The sequence below is a fragment of the Olea europaea genome, chromosome 10 (assembly GCF_002742605.1).
Source record: "Olea europaea var. sylvestris chromosome 10, O_europaea_v1, whole genome shotgun sequence".
In the NCBI taxonomy this organism is placed as follows: Eukaryota; Viridiplantae; Streptophyta; class Magnoliopsida; order Lamiales; family Oleaceae; genus Olea; species Olea europaea.
Window position 1 is genome coordinate 1785099 of NC_036246.1, and position 6085 is coordinate 1791183.

Below are 6085 nucleotides of genomic sequence, written 5' to 3' on the forward strand. Positions count from 1 at the left end.
TTCTTCTTCTTAATATGCTGAATTTGGGTATTTATATCGCGTCCAAATTAAGTAGGAAAGGAGTTTCAACCAAAACGAAAAACTACGCCCGAAGTTGCAAAACATCACTATGCGACCACATAGAAGGGATCTATGCGGTCGCATAGATCATTTATTTTGCTCATTGAATTCCTTGAAACCTTCTATGCGACCGCATAGAAGGTTACACTATGCGGTCGCATAGAAGTAGCCATCTATGTGGTTTGTGCAATTTGGTCCCTGAACTTCTTTGTTGCTTCTCTTGACTTCTTTCTTCGATTTCTTCATCTTTTCAACAATTCTTATCTTCCAATTGATGATCGACACTTTCAAATATTATGCCACTCATTCGGCACATCTTTTGAGTATCTGCACTTCAGTCCTCCAACTTTCAATTATCTTCATTTTAGTCCATCTTCCATTCTTTCTTCCTCCACTTGTTTTGCTTTGTCATTGAGCTCATACTCGGCATGTTTTTACTCTCGTTCTGTATTTAGTTCAACTTCTCAATAATTGCACTGTTGGTCCTCGAACTATCAAATTATTGCGTTTTGGTCCTTCTTCGGCTCTTTTCTCCTGAATTCCACAATTTCCATTGAATTACCTACAATGCATGAATTTAACTGGATTAAGTCACAATTCAATCATGTTTGTGAACCAAATAAGTGTGTAAAAACACACTTATCATCCTGCAATTGTCCTGACCCGAACAGGTGTTACCAAAGACTTAAGCACCCCATCTCATGATAACCCCGGGTAGAAGGAAACCCGAAATTAGGAAGTGAATCTTCACATTCCCCTGCGTGCGTTTGGAAGAACTTGGCCTAGGAACAGGAGCAACCTCGATAGGCTCGTCTGAGGGCTGGGGAGTCTCTTTTGCCACTTGAGACCTTCCTCCTTGGTCAACTGTCTTTTTCCTCTTTAAAGGAGCGAGAGATGGCTCAATATCACTTCTATGCCCTTGTTCAGGCATAGAATTCATGGTCCCCTCCAGGTCCAATTTCATCCCTGTACATGCAAGGTAAGACCCGTCAGGCTCACAAAATAAAAGAGTATGAAAACACGAAACAAGGAAGGGAGGCTCAAAGTTTACCGTCAATAGGAGCGAGGCCCTCGTCACTTCTCGACAGGGTCTTCAATACCTCTTTCAGATCGAAGTCCATATCTGTATGCACATACCCAAACTGATTGGTCCTAAAAAGCAACAAATAATAAATATGTGCAAGTCAAAAATAATAGAAACTAGCAAAAGCAACCTACCTGTAGGACGACTAATCCCCACTATCAGCATGTTTCTCATAGTCGGGATCGATCCTAAGTCAGGTACGAGAGGGAGTATATCAACCAACTGTTGGATTTGAGCTTTTAGAGTAGAGGAGGCTTCTACTTGACTATTGAAAAGACGAATTTGGGGATGCCACCAATTGGTAGTGAAAGGAAACCGACCTACTGAAGGTCGGGAGAAGAAGAATCGAGATTTTCACCCACTATTCGAATTCCTAAACCTAGGAAATAGCAAATGGACCCTGGTGGTAAAAAAGACAAATGCATTGCACTAAACTAGTTCATGCATCTCGAAGACACACTTAAAGAGGTCTACAAAAAGTGGAATTCTCCTTCTAAGGCAAACATATAAGAAGTACAGTGCTTTTTCCCAAGCGTTGGGGTTTATTTGACTAAGTGTAAGATGAAACTCGTTGAAAATTGACACAAAGAAATGATGAATGGGTAGCCGAAAACTTCCATCCATGATGTCCTTATACACCGCTATCTCGCGGGGGTTAGACCCGGAGAGCCTTTCTTTGGGACTGGGGCTCTATAGACACAGTCATCAACTCGGTCATACCTGGCAAGACATTTCTCTAACTTGAGCGAGGAATTGTAAGGGCTATAACCTCTTGGAATCTCGAGAGGGACAATCTCACCGACCGGATCTGCCCAATTTCTAAATTTTGATTAGGAAGCTTGGTAGAGCCAATATGTCTCTTGGGAGAATTAGAAACAAACATTTGAGGTTCAATTGAAGAAGTCCCGTTATCGGGATCACAAATTGATCTATCGGACGAAGGAGGGGATTCGTTAGGCAGCTTATCCAAGGAGTCAGAAGAACAATCGGCTTGGGGAGAGGCCGAAGGTCGGCCAGCCCGAGGGCGGGCAGACCCACGACCACCACGGCTAGTCGTCGACCGGCCTGCCCATCGTCGAAGTCGATCGACCCTTCCGACGAAGGTTTGATCAACCCATTACACTCTCCGTCGCCACTCTCGTTGGAGAAAGAGGTGATGATAGTCTTAAACATAAGTAAAAAAGAGAGCAGAAAGAAGATGAAAATGTTACCTTGAGGAAGAGAAAATCTAGGATGTTGGGGATGAGTGGAAATGATTCCAAATAGGAGACCACATCCTATTTTTATAGGTAAGAGGGATTCAAAATTTTTTGGGGGAAAATTCCCTCCAAGACTATGCCCATTGGTTGGGTGCCAAGTGTACAGTGAAATGGCTGTCCAGATTAAATTGTACTACTCAACTTACTTATTCGAACTAGTTTTATAAATAAAAAAAAGTCTAGATAAAAGAAGTTGCTACCCCTTTGTCGAAAAAATATTGACAAGGGGTAGGGGCTAATGATATCAGTTAACATAGGAAACCGCCTCTGATGATAAGCAAGGTAAATCACTGCACACCAATGCGAAGTCGTTGACCTCCCGAGACGTTCTACCTCCATAGGAGACTACCTATCCCCCGGATGCTCTACCTTAATGTGAGACCGTTGCCTCCCCCGGGGGCGTTCTATCTCTACGCATAACCGTCGACCCCCTAGGGGCACTCTCCCTCTACGGAAGATCATCAACCAACGTGAAATTACCTATAGGGCCATCTCAACACTTAGCCACAAATCCTGGATGAATTGACGAGGATACATGACGGTTACCTAAAACCCAACCTCCTAGCGGGAAGTTAAGACCCCCATTCAAAACGTGAGGATTGTGGAGAGGCCAACGTGGGACACATGGCACCACTACCACCAAGCTTTCGACGCCTATAAATACCCTCGAAGGTGACACAGGTACAGAATATAGCATTTTTTCCTAGTAATCTAAATTCTATCCTCATATTTCCTAATTTCATTTACTGATTATCACGTTGGAGGTAAAATGGGGGAGAAAGCCTCGCTCTCATTTCTCAGGTTCCACAAGCCCAACGGAGTAGCAGGAACACCAAACGCCACCAGGTATACGAGAATGTATTATTTCCCTACCATCTCATATTGTACTGCACATTTGCATCTTTTTGTATTCATCATATTTTCACAAAACCTATATTTACATATTTGCATATGCTTTAATTAAAAAATAAAATAAAAATAAGAAGAATCATCATGCAATCAAATATTTCTCCCAAGTCCCATTTCGAGATAAAACTTCCTCCTTTTTTCCTGAGCATATTTGGAAATAAGAAACAAGCACGAAGTATAAACGTCCTAAGGCCTTGCTATCTACTTATGTGACTTTATATAGAGATCTCCATACGTTTTGTTACATACATATGGTATTACGTGATATATCAACAAATGTGGACAATACGCAAGTGAAAAAACTATCAATAATTTAGAGAAAAGAAAGCAGATTTGTTGGGATGAGGGGTTCATCGTACAGGTGAAAGAGACATCCTCTATTAGAAGAGAAAATGGAATAAAAATGTAAGGTTTGGTGGCCACTTAACACAGTGGCTATATCAGAATAATTATATGTACAATCCATTTATCTTTCATTCCCCCATACCTTCCCGTATATTTGCACCAATCCTCAATTTTTAGATTTGGTCCACATAGTTCAAGCATATAATACTTTTAAGAGTCAACAAAAGAAAAAGGTCATTTTCTTTATTTGAATTGAAAGAACTTTCAACTTTTGGTCTCACCATCCAAAAAAATACTAAGGCAAAGACATAATTAGATGCGGGTGTTCAAGTTTGGGGTGTTAGAATCACTATAAAACCTAGTAATGATGAATGTAAGAAGAGAAAATTGGAGAAATAAGAAAACGGGTTTGAAGAAATTATAAAACCAAAAAAAATAAAAAGTAAAAAAATTCAATTCCTTGAACTGGGTACTAAAAGAACTTACAAATCATGAATCCCATATCCCAATTCCGAAGTAAGGTTATACAAATTCAACTGACTTGAAAGTTATCGGCCTAAAGTTCGTTAAATGGATCATTTAGAAAGTTTAAGGGAGAGAATGCTACAAATAAAGAAAAATTTGTTGAAATGAAAATTGAGAAAAAAAAATAGAAAAAGCAGGTGTATAAAATAAAAGACACACTGAATGCCTTGATTAAGTCACAAACACTTGTTTAAGAAAATTGACATTTGATAAAGGATTATTAGCCTAATTGAGTTCTGGAGATTAAAGCAATCAACTTGCAATTAGTAAGATTTACATAAACTAGAGAGGTAAGGATATTATTAAAATTCAACCTTACATCAGACACTTGAAAAGAATGAAAAGAATAAATTTGGGGTTATGTGAGTCTTACGAGTGATGAAAGGACATATTTGACTATCGAGGGTCGAAAATTAAAACTACTTGTGAATTCATGATACTATACCTCAATTTTGCATTGAAAAAGTAGATTTTAATTTTTGTATTATGATTTTGAAGCTATACATAAATTTGATTTTATGATTTCAATTATGAGATAAAAATCCGGGTTAGGTAGCTAAATCTTTTTGCATTGCTTGATTGACTGGCCACCAATTAGGTAATTAGCATTGTGTGTTTGTATGTTTGCTAGGTTTTAGTTTTGTTTGAGGACAAACAAAGATTAAAGTTTGAGGATTTGATAAGTGTAGTTTCTACACTTATTTGGGATCCGAAATAATGGCATTTTGTTATTCTTTGTATGAATTAGTACCTAATTTGTTATTTATTGCTTTTATTAGGAAAAACTCATGTTTCGAAGAAGAATTGGAAGAAAGAACGGAAAAGAGTTAAAATGAAGCAAATCCAAAGTTTGGGAACCAAAATATAAACACTCAAATGTTGTTTTGGACCTCAAGATGAAGATTTGAGAGTGCTCGGGGTCAACTAGATGAGGAAAGAAGTCAAAGAGATGAATTATGGTCAAAATATTATCATATATCAACTTTCAACCGAAAAAGTTATGCTTCAGATTTTTAATCTCATATTGAGACACAATTTTGGCATAGCAAACTTTTGAAATGGAAAATTTATATCTCGTGAAGAATTGTATCCCTTTGAGTAAGCTTTTCAACGAATTTTAAATCAAGCTTTTCAACGAATTTTAAATCACCTCATTCGGAGTTCGAAAGAAAAATTATGATTAAATTATCAAGAGCTGTCCAAATACGACGTGCGCTCGGGGGGCAAGCAATGGCACACGCACACCACCCTTTTTCCCTAACCAGATAGCAAAATCATTGATCGGTGCACGCGCAATGAACTATATCGCGCACAAGCATGGGCCAAATCTTCTGTGACGAGCCAATTTCCTTATTATGATGAAATTCTACATGGAAACAATATTCTGACATCATATATATACCTAAACACGCCCAAAACGAAGGGGACCTCCCTTGACCTAACCTTTCATCATATTGTACATATTTTGGAGGCGAAGAACGAGGTTAAATCATCAACATCGAAGGAATTGTGCAAGATTCTTGAAGATTATCCATCCAAAATCAAGATTTCATTAAAAAAAAGTGGATTTTTCTACCTTCTTCCATATTTCTTTGATTCGAGTGATGTATTTTCATTATTTCATGTATGATTTAATAATTATGATGGTTGGCTAAGTTTTTCATTGTATTGGATGAATGATGAACCCTGTTGTTTATTTATTTTGATTCGAGATAATTAATTCTAGAATGCGGTAAAATTAACACATTGACAATAGGTGTTAGGAATAATATCTATAGTATGTACAATCATGTGTGATAAATCTTGCGAATCAATGCATGTTTTTCATATGAATTCGGATTAGGAATAGAATCAGGTCGTGTTAAACATAGGTTTAATATATTTTGAGAAAGAATATTAAATA